General features: G+C 33.0%; 1 long non-coding RNA gene and 1 other non-coding gene across 8 annotated transcripts; one reads left to right on the forward strand and one right to left on the reverse strand.

Moving 5' to 3' along the window:
• The first annotated feature begins 511 nt into the window (after nt 1-511).
• LOC131039490 (uncharacterized) lies at nt 512-5614 on the forward strand. 4 transcript variants are annotated; one of them, XR_009104651.2, is made up of 6 exons: nt 512-849; nt 1082-1267; nt 3931-4160; nt 4264-4385; nt 4489-4563; nt 5264-5614. It is a non-coding gene; the product is annotated as an uncharacterized LOC131039490 (long non-coding RNA). The 4 variants fall into 4 exon arrangements; XR_009358921.1 differs by having other exon boundaries at nt 513-849; nt 1086-1267; nt 4264-4380; XR_009104648.2 differs by having other exon boundaries at nt 514-849; nt 4264-4380.
• A 4276-nt stretch (nt 5615-9890) lies between these two features.
• Nucleotides 9891-14647, reverse strand: LOC131039461 (uncharacterized). Of its 4 annotated transcripts, none has more exons than XR_009358825.1 (6): nt 14317-14645; nt 13967-14171; nt 11178-11418; nt 10958-11074; nt 10757-10849; nt 9891-10163 (listed from the first exon to the last, which is right to left on the reverse strand). It is a non-coding gene; the product is annotated as an uncharacterized LOC131039461 (transcript). The 4 variants fall into 4 exon arrangements; XR_009358828.1 differs by having other exon boundaries at nt 9914-10163; nt 10953-11074; nt 14317-14647; XR_009358827.1 differs by having other exon boundaries at nt 9914-10163; nt 10753-10849; nt 14317-14646.
• Between the last annotated feature and the right edge of the window lie 4702 nt (nt 14648-19349).

Here is a 19349-nt window from a genome sequence, read left to right on the forward strand (position 1 = left end):
TACACTAAATCAATAAATCTTTGTTATTGTGCAATTTTAGCATGTCACGGACATGAATGACAAGGTGTACCCACTCACTAGTCACTACCAATGAAGTATCAACGCCACTATTGTGTGTGTTTTCAAAATTTAATATTTTCCTAAACTTTATAGATTTTTTGTGTCCTTACTAGTAAAATTTTAAATGAAGATTAATGTAAATCATTTTTAATCATTTATATAAACATATATCCAAAATATAAATTACATATCCATTTTAATACACAAAAATTAAATCATACAAATTGAAATTAAATATTATAAATATCCTAAAAGATATTAATTTGTTTAAATTAGATACCAATCACCTGTTCCTAATCAAAGAAACCTAAACTATTAATTAATTTAATTAAATTTGTTTAAATCAATGAAAACTTCAAAATAGCCGTTGAGAGGAACGGCACTTCAAATTAAGATTGTTTTCAAATTTCAAACAAATTCAGTTACATACATTGTTTTTAAATTTCAAATTGGGTTAGGCAATTCTTTCATTTGGTTCTATTCCATGCGTGATGTGTTCGAGTCCTGTCATTGTTAGGTTCCCTTTGTTTTTGTGATTGTCAAATGTTTTGTTCTTTCTCTTTGTTCATTTTTTTTTTTTGGCTCAGGTGTTTGTTTTGTTTGGTGGTGTACAGCGTGCACGCTGGTTTTTCTGGTTTTTTTTGGTCAGGCGTTTGTTTTGTTTGGTGGTGTTCAGTGTTTTTTCAATTTATTTTTGGTTTGTGTTACATTTTCGTGGCAGAGCAGAGGAAGAGACAGAACAGAGGCAGAGTCAGAGGCAGAGCAACGAAGGGCAATTTCTTCTTCCAGGTATGTAGAACTTAATACTGCAATTCAATTCCATCAATTCAAATCAAATTATTTGCAGTCACGACTTGTGCAATGCTATTAAATTAGGCTGTATACGTATTCCCTCACGATGCAATTAAATTAGTTTTCGCCCTTTTAGGTTGTATACGTATTCTCACGATGCAATTAAATTAGTTTTCACCCTTTTAGGCTGTATACGTATTCCCTCACGATGCAATTAAATTATTTGCAGTTAGGTCTTCTTGTAGGGCGTGGCCGTGCCCTAACAGCTTATTACCAACCAAGGGGAGGAAGCAACGGAAAGGGCAGTCGATTCATTAGTCGAAGTTCCAGTTCCTTCAATTGATTCCGAACCAGCAGTTTCAGTTGTACCAACGCCAGCGTCAGAACAAGCATAAGCACAAAAGGCTACCAGACTGTATGTTGCAAACCCTATCTATAGATTTATAGGTTGCTTGATTTCTTTTCGTATGTTTTTTGTGGTATTCTGTGTGTCTGGGATCTTCAAACCCTAAAGCACGTTAATGATACCTTTGTGCTTAACTGAATTAGAAGATGGGCAATGCAAAAATATTTCCCCCATTTGCAAATAATGGTTTCGCTGGGAAAAATCTTCTTCATGCATCTTTCTTCATTGCCTTCCCTACCCCTTTTCTTTTCTGCGTGTCTCGACATAATGTAGGTTTTAATTTTGCTCGGGTGAATTCCCATACATTTTTTCCATTTGGATCGAGTAAGGTCCGAGTAGAGCCGGGTTCATGTTCAGTGAATCCATTCAAGACTGTTTGCCAGAATGAATCATGGGCTACCTTCAATTCTATGTAAAGAGTTTAGGGTTCATGCTTGTGAAAATTTCTTAAAATATTAAAGGCTATAAAAATCAGACCTGGACATACCGGCTCTGCTTGTCTGGTTAATAAAGGCCATTACCAGATATGAGAGAGGAGGCTATAAAAACCAGACCTGGACATACCGGCTCTGCTTGTCTGGTTAATAAAGGCCATTACCAGATATGAGAGAGGCTACCAGATTTCTATATTCCATGATAGGAGCTATGATAGGGCTGTCTTCTCCCATCTCGAGCTACAAGCAGGTTATTCATTTTAGTTTCTACACCGAACACTGCTCTGCTAGCACTAAAGGTAAGCGCAGGCACCACAACTTAATGCTTTTTACTAGCTCACCCATTCCTTCGATTGAGCAGGAGATAGATTTCTATGATGTCTGACCTCCTATAGTCATAATTAAGAGTACAAAATTGGACTTAAACTTTTATTTTATGTGGGGAATCCAATTAACCCTTTTCATATATACCATGTTGCAAGCAGGGGAGATGACTGACACTTTGTTACCGATTACCTTATGAAAGGAACATTTTCAATTGCCATCCTTGGGAAGCTGGTTAAGTTAATGTATTGAACACGTAATTTGAGAGGTCTGTTTGAGAAACTAACTCTAGCTTCTGTCCCAATGACTGTAATTTGACTTCATTTTGGGCACTCTGGGCTAGATTACGGCATTTGGCAAGGAGAAACTAATGAGTGATTTCCCATTTCTTATTTTATGGCTCTCCAAGTTTAAATCATTGCATGTTGCTAAATCTGGCATACAGCTGCAATTGTTTAGCAAACTTTTTATCCTCAGAGTTTGCTATGACCAGACTGGTTTTCAGATTTCCAACAAGAAGCGCTATGATTCTTTAACAGGCATTCAGTTAAGCATAAATATTAGTGCTTCCACACCAGTGCATTGGAGGTATATCTTTGAACTTATCATGCCAGAAAAGATAAGAAGAGTGCATTACATGCCCAGCTTCCAAATGTTGTCTCCTCTCTCGAAGCACAATTGAGGGCCCTTGCTGCATTTTGTATAGATTATATCCCTATTATGTCTTGTCTACCGCTACACTTATGGCCTGTATATGTCATGCAACTGTTGCACATGCCCAGAACACAAGATTTTTCACATATCTTATATCATTCTCTCAGTTACAACTTTCTCTGAGGATAGTGGAACCTCTATTGCAGATTTACATAAAAAATGACATTAATGTGATATGTCTTCACCATGAAGAACTGATTATTTAATATGTTAAAGAGTACAATGAATGCACTGTTTTAGGGATAGCCATAAGCATTCAGAACATTTTAGAGATTTTATGTGGTGTTTTCCATGTAGAAAATATCAAAGTTAAGGTGGATCATAGTATGAAAACGACTCAGTAGATTGCTTCTTATAAGTCTATGAAACAACAATTATGTGTAACCCAGTGCATTCAACAATATTTGCAATATAGCCACGATCAAAAGGGTCTCATGTTGCCTTATTTCTAGGGTGCAATATTATTATTATGTATTTCCTTATTTCCAGGGTAGCAATAAGAATTTAGGGTTTCATCTGTGTTGGCCACTGCGTATTGTTTAATTTAATAAATTCACTTTAATAAATTTTAATAAATTCATTTATGAGAGAGACATTTTAATAAATTCACTACACCTAACCAACCCAAGATATGTTGTCCACCTAAATTCTTCTTCCATCATCAATTCAAACCAGATACTGCAATACTACACTTAATACCCAAATTCTTCTTCCATCATCAATTCAAACCAAATGCTGCAAGATTTACATATTTTCTGCAATATTTACTGTTTTTTTGTGAGATTAATCATGGGTCTTGCTGGATAAGATTAGTTGAATGGTTGAAATAATGTTTGTCATGTTTTCTTTCTTTTCCCACTTTTTTGAGATGAAGTTGCTTGTATGCACATGTTCTCTCTAGATTTCAGTTTAAATATATCCTGCATCTATAAGAGAGTGGGTTCTTTTGATGCTTACAATTCGTGATGTACAAAGTCTACCAATGTGCAAATGTTCTATTGTGTAGAGGTTCATTTTTCATATTCGATCATGGGTAATGAGCTTCTAGTGTAAAATTTATACAAGAATTTTTGAGGAAATATTCACAGCTACTTGTGTTTGGTAACTCACTTTGATTTTATTATTTAATTTTATCTTTGTTCTTTCTTGATAAGATTCCTATAATAGTTCAACATAGTAATGTTCGTTGTCTTAAAATAGGTGGAATCAACATTTGAATTTGCACGCGTTTGTAGGAAGCTGGATTTCCACAACTTTGTCTTCTGAATGAAAGAAAGCAACCCTGTAATCGTGGTCCAGGCATACCGTTTGCTTGTTGCAGAGATGAATGTCCTAGGATGGGATTATCCATTGCATTTGGGAGTTACTGAAGCTGGTGAAGGTGAAGATGGGCGAATGAAATCGCAATTGGCATTGGAACACTGTTACAGGTTTCTTCTAGTGATTCTCTTCCTCATTTATGTGTCAAGATTTCACAGTTTTTTCTGTTCCTTATCATTTATATAAGCGGACAATTTTCTTTTTTTTATGCAGGATGGTTTGGGTGATACAATTCAGGTTTCCCTTACAGAACCTCCAGAAGAGGAGATAGATCCATGCCGAAGACTTGCAAATCTTGGGATGCAAGCTGCCAAGCTTGAGAAAGGAGTGGTAAGGTTGCACCTAGCTTCTTTGTACATGTATAGAGCTAATATGGTTCTGATGATCATTTTTGTTTTGAAGCTGGTATTGATATTTTAGAAACTATTCTTTTGACAGGCTCCTTTTGAGGAGAAGCACCACCACTATTTTAATTTCCAACGCAGAACCAGCCAACTTCCCATACAGAAGGAGGTGTGTTATATTATTCTTGTAGGCTTGCTTTTTGCATAACCCTATACTTCCCATTCCCAGTTAGTTGATATTCTCAATTTCAAATTTTATGGGCTATAGTGGAATTCTTGTTTAATGTTTTCTTTTTGTACTTCTACTTAGTCAATGTCTCAACTCTAGTAAAACAATTTTGTGTTGTTTGAACTTTTTAGTTGATTTATTAAATTCAATCATTCTTATTTTCTAGTCATTTGAATTGTTGGCCTTGATCTTGGAGGTTCAAATTCTAAAAGTGAACTGGTCTTGACGTCAATACTTCTAAAAACAATTACATTATTAATTGTTTTTAAATATTATTATTTCAAGTGAACTGGTCCCTAATTTTATTATTATTATTTAATTTTTTAATACTTGAGCTTGAGTAGGGAGCTCCTAATGTGGTGAGATACATGGTACAAACATTAGAACGTTTGAGGAAATATTCACAACTAGTTGTCACACGATAAATCAATGTACCTGTGAATTTGTTTTTTTTTATAACTGTCGTCAAACTAAAGAATTTTCCACCTTTGTGATATTCTTTTGGTTTGTTTGTGGTAGTTATAAAATGTATGAATCTTCGAGCATCCTAAACTTCATTTTCTAGATTTGAGATTACTTCCATTATCATTTTTACTTGTTGCATTATGCTGACTAATTTATGGCTGAATTGGTATGACAGGGTGACAGATTGCAAGCTCACAACCCTTCTTGTTCCAGCCAAAAAACTGCAGTTTAATAAGAAGTATACTAAGCAGCTTTTTGAACTAGTTCATGGTGTATTCAAAATAAGAAGAGATAGAATTAGGTTTGCATCATTTCTTTAGTTATATTTTGATCAAGCATATTGACTTGATAGCATTGTAACATGTACAAATATAGTGTTTAATAAAAAAATTATTGGAAGGGGTTATAACCCCTTCTAAAGACTAAAGGGAATAGTCACTGGCCATGGTTATTCCTTGAGGTCGTGTTTTCTCACACCTTAAAGAATGGTCAATTGGCCAAGGTCATTCTTTAAGGTTTGTGTCTCGTTTTTTTTTGCATTTTTTTTAGTAGTTTAGTTTTTATTTAAGCAATTATTAATTTTGATTTCAGTAGTAAAGTTAAATTTCACAATTTTGAAAATAAATATATCATTTACCCCCTACTAAATGTTTTTTAAATATTAATAAAATATTAGACAAAGGATAATCATAAATAACCCTTACAAAAGCCAAATTTGCCCACTTCATGAATATAATTCACACTACATAACTATGCCACTAAAAAGGTAAAAATGGCATCACATAATTAACATTATTATAAATGATTGGAAACCACTCATGAATTGCCTTTACAAAAATATGATTAAAAGAGAATCACAAATTCACTTTACTAATGCAATCTACATAACATAAGAATTTCACCATAATTATAATAAATATGTATTTTGACACATTATTTCATATTCCATTACTAAAAATAAATCACAAAATATGACAATTTAACATAAATATCATATTTAAAGTTGCATATTTAAAACTATAATCATAACATTTAACTTTCATATTTAAAACTATAAATAAAATAAAACGTGTTGTGTTGTCATGTATTGTATTGTGTTGTCGTGTGGTTTGTGTTGTGTTGTCATGTATTGTATTGTGTTGTCTTGTGGTTTGTGTTGTGTTGTGTTGTGTTGTTTTGTGATTGTCTTAGGTCCATTAGGGGAGGCCAAACAAGCTTCTACCTTCACGTGGTTGGCCTTGTTAGTAGAGAATATTTGAATAAATATTCTTGAAGCTAAGAGAAGCTTATCTCTAAATATTTGAATTTTAAATAAATAATATATTATAAATTTAAGGTAGTTTATTGCATGTTAAAATTCTCTAAGTAAAAAGAAAATTGTGATTGCAAAGGTAAAACAAAAGAGAAATAAATAATATTTTTTAAATTGGAAACATATATGATATGGTTTCGTTAGAGTAAAATATTGTATTTTCTTCTTTAAATTGTTTGGTATTCTTATGGAGCTTGTTTTAAACTCAACCTCAACCCTAAACCTAACCTTCCCTAAAGCTAACTATATCCTTGATCCAAAGCCTAACTACCTAATTACCTAATCCTAATTCTAACCATACCTTGCTTAGGGTTAGAATTATTGTTAGGGTTTAGAATTTTAGGGTTAGGGTAGATTTGTTTAGAGTTTTAAGGATTAGGATTTAGGGTTTTAGGGTTATGGCTAGAGTTTACATGATTGTTAGGGTTAAGGCTTAAGGCTTTACATCATGGTTAAGGTTTAGTTTTAGTGTTAAGGTAGTCTACATCATTGTTAGGGTTAGGGTTCAAAGTTTTTGGGTTTAGGATTACATCATGATAAGGGGTTAGGTGTTAGGGTTTTGGGTTAGGTGTTAAGGCTTTGAGTTTTAAGGGTTAGGTGTTAGGGTTTTGAGTTTTAAGGGTTAGTTGTTAAGGTTACGGTTTAGAGTTTTGAGTGTTTAGGTTTTTGGTTTAGGGTGTAGGGTTTTCTAACTCTAAACCCTAACCCTTGAGTGTTTAGGTATTTGGTTTAGGGTGTAGAGTTTTGAGTGTTTAGGCCATAAATGTAAAACCTAAACCTAACCCTAAACTCTAACCCTAAACATCATGTAAACCCTAGCCATAACCCCAAAACCCTAAATCCTAATCCTTAAAACTCTAAACAAATCTACCCTAAACTTTAACCCTAAACCCTTAACCCTAAAACTCTAAACAAATCTACCCTAAACCTAAACCCTAACATGTAAAATTCAAAACCTTGAAACCCTACCCTAATCCTAACCCTAATGTAATCCTAAACCCTAAAACTCTAAGGTTAAGGTCTACATCATTGTCAAAGTTTTTGGGTTTAGGATTACATCATGATAGGGGTTGGGGTTTAGGGTTTTGAGTTTTAGGGGCTAGGTGCTAGGGTTTTGAGTTTTAAGGGTTAGGCAGGGTTAGAGTTTAGGTTTAGGGTTAGGTAGGGTTTAGGTTAGGGTTAGGTAGGGTTTAGGGTTAGAGTTTAGATTTAGGGTTAGGTAGGGTTTAGGGTTAGGTAGGGTTAAGTGTTAGGGTTTAGGGTTTTGAGTTTTAAGGGTTAGTTGTTAAGGTTTAGGGTTAAGGTCTACATGATGTTTAGGGTTAGGTTTAGGTTTAGGGTAGATTTGTTTAGAGTTTTAAGGATTAGGATTTAGGGTTATGGCTAGGGTTTACATGATGGTGGTTAAGGGTTAGATTTTAGGGTTAGGGTTTAGGGTAGATTTGTTTACATGATGGTTAGGGTTTAGGGTAGATTTGTTTACACGATGGTTAGGGTTTAGGGTTAGAGTTTAGGGTTATGGCTAGGGTTTACATGATGGTTAGGGTTGGGGTTTAGGGTTGAGTTTTAGGGGTTAGGTGTTAGGTTTAATGTAAACCTTAAACACCGTGACCTAACCCTAAACCCTAAACCTCAACCCTAAAACCCTAAACCCTAACTCTAATCATGATGTAACCTTATTATTAAACCCTAAAGCTCTAAACCCTAACTCTAATCATGATGTAACCTAACCCTAACCCTCAACCCTAACATTAAAACCTAAATCCTAAACCCTAAACCGTAATTCTATTCCTAAACCCTAAACCCTAAACTATTGCAGAGGAGGCTTTAGGGTTAGAAAACCCTAAACCTAAACTCTAACCCTAAACCCTAACCTGTAAAACTCAAAACCCTAAACTTGATAATGGTATAAACCCTACCCTAATCCTAACCATGATGTAATCCTAAACCATAAAACTCTAAAACCATAACCATGATGCAATCATTAACCTTAACGCTAAACCCTAACCATGATCTAAACCTTAACCCTAAACCATAACTATAAATCCTAAACCATTGAAAGGGTTAGGGTTTAGAGTTTTAACACCTAACCCTTAAAACTCAAAACCCTAATACCTAACCCATAAAACTCAAAACCCTAACTCAAAACCCTAAACCCCAACCCCTTATCATGATGTAATCCTAAACCCAAAAACTTTGAACCCTAACCCTAACAATGATGTAGACTACCTTAACACTAAAACTAAACCTTGACCATGATGTAAAGCCTTAAGCCTTAGCCCTAACCATCATGTAAACTCTAGCCATAAACCCTAAAACCCTAAATCCTAATCCTTAAAACTCTAAACAAATCTACCCTAACCCTAAAATTCTAAACCCTAACAATAATTCTAACCTTAAGCAAGGTATGGTTAGAATTAGGGTTAGGATTAGGTAATTAGGTAGTTAGGCTTTGGATCAGAGATATAGTTAGCTTTAGGGAAGGTTGGGTTTAGGGTTGAGGTTGAGTTTAAAACAAGCTCCATAAGAATACCAAACAATTTAAAGAAGAAAATACAATATTGTACTCTAATGAAAACATATCATATATGTTTCCAATTTAAAACATATTATTTATTTCTCTTTTATTTTACCTTTGTAATTACAATTTTCTTTTTACTTAGAGAATTTCAACATGCAATAAACTACCTTAAATTTATAAAATATTATTTATTTAAATTTCAAATATTTAGAGATAAGCTTCTCGTAGCTTCAAGAATATTTATTCAAATATTCTCTACTAACAAGGCCAACCACATGAAGGTAGAAGCTTGTTTGGCCTCCCCTAATGGACCTAAGACAACCACAACACAACACAACGCAACACAACACAAACCACACGACAACACAATACAACACATGACAACACAACACGTTTTATTTTATTTATAGTTTTAAATATGAAAGTTAAATGTTATGATTATAGTTTTAAATATGCAACTTTAAATATGATATTTATGTTAAGTTGTCATATTTTGTGATTTATTTTTAGTAATGGAATATGAAATAATGTGTCAAAATACATATTTATTTTAATTATGGTGAAATTCTTATGTTATGTAGATTGCATTAGTAAAGTGAATTTGTGATTCTCTTTTAATCATATTTTTGTAAAGGCAATTTATGCGTGGTTTCCAATCATTTATAATAATGTTAATTATGTGATGCCATTTTTTACCATTTTAGTGGCATAGTTATGAAGGGTGAATTATATTCATGAAGTGGGCAAATTTGGCTTTTGTAAGGGTTATTTATGATTATCCTTTGTCTAATATTTTATAAATAATTCATAAAACATTTAAGTAGGGGGTGAATGATATATTTATTTTCAAAATTGTGAAATTTAACTTTACTACTGAAATCAAAATTAATAATTGCTTAAATAAAAACTAAACTACTAAAAAAAATGCAAAAAAAAATGGACCTTGGCCAATTGACCATTCTTTAAGGTGTGAGAAAACATGACCTCAAGGAATAACCATGGCCAATGACTATTCCCTTCCAATAATTTTTTTATTAAACACTATATTTGTACATGTTACAATGCTATCAAGTCAATATACTTGACCAAAATATAACTAAAGAAATGATGCAAGCCTAATTCCATCTCTTGTTGTTTTGAGTACACCATGAACTAGTTCAAAAAGTTGCTTAGTATACTTCTTATTAAACTGCAGTTTTTTTGGCTGGAACAAGAAGGGTTATGAGCTTGCAATCTGCCACCCTGTCATACCAATTCAGCCATAAATTAGTCAGCATAATGCAACAAGTAAAAATGATAATGAAAGTAATCTCAAATCTAGAAAATGAAGTTTAGGATGCTTGAAGATTCATACATTTTATAACTACCACAAACAAACCAAAAAAATATCACAAAGGTAGAAAATTGTTTGAGTTTGAAGATAGTTAAAAAAAAAAAAAAAGTTCACAATTGCATTGATTTATGGTGTGACAACTAGTTGTGAATATTTCCTCAAACGTTCTAATGTTTGTACCTCCAAAATCAAGGCCAACAATTAATAATAATGTAATTGTTTTTAGAAATATTGACGTCAAGACCAGTTCAATTTTAGAATTTGAACCTCCAAGATCAAGGCCAACAATTCAAATGACTAGAAAATAAGAATGATTGAATTTAATAAATCAACTAAAAAATTCAAATAGCACAAAATTGTTTTACTAGAGTTGAGACATTGGCTGAAACAAACAAAAAGGAAAAATTAAAGAAGAATTCCACTATATCCCATATAATTTGAAATTGAGAATATCAACTAACTGGGAAAGGGAAATATAGGGTTATGCAAAGAGCAAACCTACAAGAATAATATAACACACTTCCTTCTGTATGGGAAGTTGACTGGTTCTCCGTTGGAAATTAAAATAGTGGTGGTGCTTCTCCTCAAAAGGAGCCTGTCAAAAGAATAGTTTCTAAAATATCAATACCATCTTCAAACCAAAAATGATCATCAGAACCACATTAGCTCTATACATGTACAAAGAAGCTAGGTGCAACCTTACCACTCCTTTCTCAAGCTTGGCAGCTTGCATCCCAAGATTTGCAAGTCTTCTGCATGGATCTATGTCCTCTTCTGGAGGTTTTGTAAGGGAAACTTGAATTGTATCACCCAAACCATCCTGCATAAAAAATTGAAAATTGTCAGCTTATATAAATGATAAGGAACAGAAAAAACCGTGAAATCTTGACACAGAAATGAGGACGAGAATCACTAGAAGAAACCTATAACAGTGTTCCAATGCCAATTGCAGATTTCATTCGCTCATGTTCACCTTCACCAGCTTCAGTAACTCCCAAATGCAATGGATAATCCCATCCTAGGACATTCATCTCTGCAACAAGCAAACGGTAGCAAACGGTATGCCTAAACCACGATTACAGGGTTGCTTTCTTTCATTCAGAAGACAAACTTGTGGAAATTCAGATTCCTACAAATGCGTGCAAATGCAAATGTTGATTCCACCTGTTTTAAGAGAATGAACATTAGTATTTTGAACTATTACACGAATCTTATCAAGAAAGAACAAAGATAAAATTAAATAATAAAATCAAAGTGAGTTACCAAACAAGTAGTTGTGAATATTTCCTCAAAAATTCTTGTATAAATTTTACACTAGAAGCTCATTACCCATGATCGAATATGAAAAATGAACCTCTACACAATAGAACATTTGCACATTGGTAGACTTTGCACAACACGAATTGGAAGCATCAAAAGCGTCCACTCTCTTAAAGATGCAGGATATATTTAAACTGAAATCTAGAGAAAACATGTGCATACAAGCAACTTGATCTCAAAAAAGTGGGAAAAGAAAGAAAACAAGACAAACACTATTTCAACCATTCAACTAATCTTATCCAGCAAGACCCATGATTAATCTCACAAAAAAACAGTAAATATTGCAGAAAATATGTAAATCTTGCAGCAAATATTGCAGAAAATATGTAAATCTTGCAGCATTTGGTTTGAATTGATGATGGAAGAAGAATTTGGGTATTAAGTGTAGTATTGCAGTATCTGGTTTGAATTGATGGTGGAAGAAGAATTTAGGTGGACAACATATTTTGGGTTGGTTAGGTGTAGTGAATTTATTAAAATGACTTTCTCGAATATTAAAAAATACGCAGAGGCCAACACAGATGAAACCCTGAATTCTTATTGCTACCCTGGAAATAAGGAAATACGTAATAATAATATTGCTACCCTAGAAATAAGGCAATATGAGACCCTTTTGATCATGGCTATATTGCAAATATTGTTGAATGCACTGGGTTACACATAATTCTTGTTTCATAGACTTATGAGAAGGAATCTACTGAGTCGTTTACATACTATGATCCACCTTAACGTTGATATTTTCTATATGGAAAACACCACATAGAATCTCTAAAATGTTCTGAATGCTTATGGCTATCCCTAAAACAGTGCATTCATTGTACTCTTTAACATATTAAATAATCAGTTCTTCATGGTGAAGGCATATCACATTAATGTCATTTTTTATGTAAATCTGCAATAGTTGTTCCACTATCCTCAGAGAAAGTTGTAACTGAGAGAATGATATAAGATATGTGAAAAAGCTTGGGTTCTAGGCATGTGCAACAGTTGCATAACATATACAGGCCATAAGTGTAGCGATAGACAATACATAATAGGGATATAATCTATACAAAATGCAGTATGAGCCCTCAATTGTGCTTCGAGAGAGGAGACATCATTTGGAAGCTGGGCATGTAATGCACTCTTCTTATCTTTTCTTGCATGATTAGTTCAAAGATATACCTCCAATGCACTAGTGTGGAAGCACTTATATTTATGCTTCTTGTTGGAAATCTGAAAACCAGTCTGGTCATAGCAAACTCTGAGGATAAAAAGTTTGCTAAACAATTGCAGCTGTATGCCAGATTTAACAACATGCAATGATTTAAACTTGGAGAGCCATAAAATAAGAAACGGGAAAGCACTCATTAGTTTCTCCTTGCCAAATGCCGTAATCTAGCCCAGAGTGCCCAAAATGAAGTCAAATTACAGCCATTGGGACAGAAGCTAGAGTTAGTTTCTCAAACAGACCTCTCAAATTACGTGTTTAATACATTAACTTTACCAGCTTCCCAAGGATGGGAATTGAAAATGTTCCTTTCACAAGGTAATCGGTAACAAAGTGTCAGTCATCTCCCCTGCTTGCAACATGGTATATATGAAAAGGGTTAATTGGATTCCCCACATAAAATGAAAGTTTAAGTCCAATTTTGTATTCTTAATTATGAATATAGGAGGTCAGTCATCATAGAAATCTATCTCCTGCTCAATCGAAGGAATGAGTGAGCTAGTAAAAAGCATTAAGTTGTGGTGCCTGTACTTACCTTTAGTGCTAGCAGAGCAGTGTTCGGTGTAGAAACTATAATGAATAACGTGCTTGTAGCTCGAGATGGGAGAAGACAGCCCTATCATAGCTCCTGTCATGGAATATAGAAATCCGGTAGCCTCTCTCATATTTGGTAATGGCCTTTATTGACCAGACAAGCAGAGCCGGTATGTCCAGGTCTAGTTTTTATAGCCTTTAATATTTTAAGAAATTTTCACAAGTATGAACCCTAAACTCTTTACATAGAATTGAAGGTAGCCCATGATTCATTCTGGCAAACAGTCTTGAATGGATTCACTGAACATGAACCCGGCTCTGCTCGGCCCTTACTCGATCCAAATGGAAAAAATGTATGGGAATTCACCCGAGCAAAATTAAAACCTACATTATGTCGAGACACGCAGAAAAGAAAAGGGGTAGGGAAGGCAATGAAGAAAGACGCATGAAGAAATTTTTTTACAGCGAAACCATTATTTGCAAATGGGGGAAATATTTTTGCATCGCCCATCTTCTAATTCAATTAAGCACAAAGGTATCATTAACGTGCTTTAGGGTATGAAGATCCCATACACACAGAATACCACAAAAAACATACGAAAAGAAATCAAGCAACCTATAAATCTATAGATAGGGTTTGCAACATACAGTCTGGTAGCCTCTTGTGCTTATGCTTGTTCTGATGCTGGCGGTGGTGCAACTGAAACTGCTGGCTCGGAATCAATTGAAGGAACTGGAAATGCGACTAATGAATCGACTGCCCTTTCCGTTGCTTCCTCCCCTTGGTTGGTAATAAGCTGTTAGGGAGCGGCCACGCCCTACAAGAAGACCTGACCTGTGCTATTATTGCCCTCTGGAGCAAAATAAAAGAAGTGGAGCAAAATAAAAGACGAGGAATCGAAGAAAGCTAATGCCCTTAAAAGGGCGAAAACTAATTTAAATGCAAATAATTTGATTTGAATTGATGGAATTGAATTGCAGTATTAAGTTCTACATACCTGGAAGAAGAAATTGCCCTTGGTTGCTCTGCCTCTGACTCTGCCTCTGTTCTGTCTCTTCCTCTGCTCTGCCACGAAAATGTAACACAAACCAAAAAAAATTGAAAAAACAATGAACCCCACCAAACAAAACAAACGCCTGAACGAAAAAAACCAGAAAAACCAGCGTGCACGCTGTACACCACCAAACAAAACAAACACCTGAGCCAAAAAAAAATGAACAATGAGAAAGAACAAAACATTTGACAATCACAAAAACATTGACAAAACTCGAACACATCGGGCATGGAATAGAACACAATGAAGGAATTGCCTAACCCAATTTGAAATTTAAAAACAATGTATGTAACCGAATTTGTTTGAAATTTGAAAACAATCTTAATTTGAAATACCGCTCCTCTCAACGGCTATTTTGATTTTTTCATTGGTTTAAACAAATTTAATTAAATTATTTAATAGTTTAAGTTTCTTTGATTAGGAACAAGTGATTGGTATCTAATTTAAACAGACTAATATCTTTTAGGATATTTATAATATTTAATTTCAACTTGTATGATTTAATTTTTGTGTATTAAAATGGATATATGATTTATATTTTGGATATATGTTTATATAAATGATTAAAAATGATTTACATTAATCTTCATTTAAAATTTTACTATTAAGGACACAAAAACTCTATAAAGTTTGGGAAAATATTAAATTTTGAAAACAACAAACACAATAGTGGCGTTGATACTTCATTGGTAGTGAGTGGGTACACCTTGTCTTTCATGTCCGTGACATGCTACAGTTGCACAATCGCACAATCTCAAAGATTTATTGATTTAGTGTAATCAATCAGAAAAATATACTATTGGATTACCCGTCAGTATTGTCTCATTGAAACAGGATTAAATTCAACAAACATTATCCACAAGTATGTGATATAAGGAATCCTAGGCAAAGATTTCTAGCAATTCAAATAGAACACAATCTAAGACTTCAATACAAATTTTTTTTGGATTCTAATGTGTTTATGCTCATCATTTCTTTTCTTACTTGATAACTTTGACAACAAGTGAATGGCAACCTTCAAAATTATTTTAAAATCCATGTGCATAGAAAAAGAATTCCCCATGACCTAGAAAAGGTTCCATATACGATACTTATACATCCCCCAATAGAGTAAAGAAATTTAGAACTTACCACATCTATAAATTCATAAGATCTCAACTTGGAACAGAGTTGAGCTGAGCACGGTCAATATGTGAAGCCTAGGTGATGACATCGAGAAAATTTATTATACATCATATCATCCATTGTTTGGCATCACCAAAGCACCCTCTACCACAAGTGAGAAAGCATTTTGAAACACTATCACTACCATATCTGCTCTTTAATTTCCTCTTCTACCCTCTTCCTTTGTTACACTCAATGGTCAAACCATTATAAACCTACTCAAGCTCCTATCATGAGTGCATCATGTAAATTATTTAGATTCCCTATTCTACAATTGTATAATGTAATAAACAATCTTATTTACTCATTTAACAAATGAAATCTTAGGCCAACTTGTTTTGCTTTTCTCTATCATTTAAATATTTAAAAACGTTGGTTCATTTTTCTCCATCTACCTATACTTGGTTTCTTGTTTCTTCTACTCATCAAAAACTCACATTTTCAACATGGCCCAATGTGTATAGAAATGCCTACAAGATTTGTCAATGACATTCAAGTGTATAAGTAGATTTTTCACCTTGGAATTCATCATTGATTGTAATCTTTTTAGAAAATTCAACTATTAGGGTGTTATTGCTAGTTGTTAGGTTCGTGATAGAGGCCTATCTAGATTGATAAGAGGATTTTATATTTTCTTAGCAAATCTTGGCAAGGTTATGAGTTGCCTTCAACCATGTGTGGTAGTTTATGATTGGAGTCTTTTTTTTATTAAGGATGATTATTAATGACCTAATAGATATTTTCTCATTGTCAACACACTCACTCAATGGTGACATATGCATTAGTCCATTCAACTTGTTTACTATGATATGTGAGAGTTTCTCGTTTTTTTTAAAATGCATGTATTTTATCTATATATAGTGATGCGTAGAAAATTGAGTTTTGGTGTGAAGGGTGTGTTTGATAAGTGATGTGTTTGGTGAAAAAAATGTTTAGATGTGACACTAAACATATGAATTATTAAAAATTCTCTATAAGAGGTTTTTAAAAATGAGTATTGGTTTCTAATTTGAAATAAAGTATCAAAATTAAATAATAATATTTGGATAACTACTATACATGGGTGCTTAATGAAGCATAAATGCCATCTACAATTCAACAATAAATTCATCAATAATTATTTATTTCTTATGATTTGGTGTAAAGGGTTTGTTTGATAAGTGATGTGTTTGGTGAAAAGGAATGTTTAGATGTGACACTTAACATATGAATTATTAAAAATTCCCTATAAGAGGTTTTTAAAAATATGCATTGCTTTCTAATTTGAAATAAAGTATAAAAATTAAATAATAATTTTTGGATAACTACTATGCATGGGTGCTTAATAAAGCATAAATGTCATCTACCATTCAACAATCAAATCATCAATAATTATTTATTTCTTTTATAGCTAGAGGTTTAAACTTTTTGGGAGGGGAATTTCATTCACTCATAGATGTTGTTGTTTTCCTACCAGAGTATATCTATTGATCAAAGATTTCGATTGTGAATGCAAGTATTTATCAAGTACCACTTGTTATTTAATCCAATATAAGGATGTTGATTGGCCTATATCAAGTTATATATTTCATGATAAAAGACACAAATTATATATAATAATACAAATGAATTCTAAGAAGAAATAAGTTTAACACAAACATTAAAACAATCTCATTCAATTTTCTCAAACCATTTTCTCAAACCCTAGTAAAGACACGAATTAAATTTATAGACAAAATTTAAAGAGAGACATAGCTATTTGGCATTGGAGAGATTTTAATAAAGTCCATGAGACCTATCCTGAAATTAATTCTAAAATTGAAACAAAATGATATGTGTTATATTTTGATACATTTATTATCCACTACATGTGACAACCTAGTGATAATTGCACCATGAAATAAACAAAGATAACCTTAGTCTCTATTCACATGTTAAAATTGGTTTTGTTGTGTATAGAGATTTCACTACTCATTTAGTAGCTAATAACAATGGGAACACAAAATCAAGTAATGGAGGAGGATAGTTTCCATATTGAAATTACTAATTGTGAGATAGAAATGTGATCAATCCTAATGAGAATGTTGAAATTGTAAGTCGAGTAGGCCGGAAATGGTGGAACATATAGGAATTATTGCTTAACATGCTCTATGCAAATCATAAATAGTGGGGTGAACCCACAATAGTGGGTTACACTTTTTTGGATGAAAGAAATAGACTCTTTTTCCCAAAACACAATTTTAGCCATGTTCTATCGAAACCCCCTTTTTATTGAATGCAAAAAGAATATTCGATCGAAACCCCCTTTCGATCAAATCCAAAAAAGTGTAAAATACAAAATTTGTATCAAGGGGGTTCGATAGAAAGGGGGTTCTATCAAACCCCTTTCGATAGAACATATGTTCTATCGAACCTCCATGTTAGAGATATCCCCCCCAAACTCTCCTAATTTCTGCAAAGTTTTGGCCTTTGAAGCTCAATTTGGGTGCTCAAATGGATGAATTTTGATAAACCCAAATGCATGATAGTAGTACTCGAAGCAAGCTTTCCAATGATTATTATTTTAATATATATTGAGTTTATTAATATTTTTTATTTATTTTAGAGTAACTAAACATAGGTTTCACATTGAACATCAACTTACGAGTTCAACGCTTATGGAAAAATAGTAAACATCCCCCAAAAAATTCTGAAAAATATTAATGCACTAGGTATTGAAGTCCTCCTTCCAACAAAAAAAAGAATTTTGTTACATATACAACAAGTTATGTATGACCAAATGGACATATGTCAAAATAATAGAAGTGGAGCAAAATAAAAGAAGATGAATTGAAGAAAGCTAATGCCCTTAAAAGGGCAAAAACTAATTTAATAGCATCATGAGGGAATATGTAAACAACCTAATTTAATAGCATTGCACAAGTCATGATTGTGGATAATTTAATTTGAGTTGATGAAATTGGATTGCAATATTAAGTTCTACATACTTGGAAGAAGCATTTGCCATTGGTTTCTCTGCCTCTAACTCTGCCTTTGTTCTATCTCTTCCTCTGCTTTGCCACAAAAAGATAACACAAACAAATGTTTTTTGAAAAAAACATTGAACAACACCAAACAAAACAAATACCTGAGAATAAGATGAACATAAAAGCCAGTGTGCAAGGTGTACACTACCAAACAAAACAAATACCTAAGCCAACAAAATTGAACAGAGAGAAAGAACAAAACATTCGATAATCACAAAAATAGAGAGAACAAGACATTGATAGAACAAAACTCTACACGTCAGGCATGGAATGGAACAAAATGAAAGGAATTGTTGAACCAAATTTGAAATTTAAAAACAATGTATGTAAGGGAATTTGAAATTTAAAAACAATCTTAATTTGAAATGTCACTCCTCTCAACAACTATTAATATTTTTTAGGATACTTATAATATTTAATTTCAATTTGTGTGACTTAATTTTTGCATATTGAGATGGATATATACTTAATATTTTGGATATATATCTATATAAATGATTAAAAATAATTTTGCATTAACCTCAAAGGCTTATTGATTTAATGTAATCAATCACAAAAATCTACTATTGGATTACTGTCCGTATTGTCTCATCCGAACAAAATAAAATCAACAAGCATTGTCCACAAGTATGCGATATAAAGAATCTTGGGCAAAGATTCCTATCAATTCAAATAGAACATAATAATAATTTAGCAATACAAATTCTTTTAGAATTAAATGCGTTTATGCTCATCATTTCTTTTCTTATTGGATAACTTTGACGACAAGTGAATGACATAGTGATGACAACCTTCAAAATATTTTAA

Source organism: Cryptomeria japonica, chromosome 9 (genome assembly GCF_030272615.1).
Source record: "Cryptomeria japonica chromosome 9, Sugi_1.0, whole genome shotgun sequence".
Classification (NCBI taxonomy): Eukaryota; Viridiplantae; Streptophyta; class Pinopsida; order Cupressales; family Cupressaceae; genus Cryptomeria; species Cryptomeria japonica.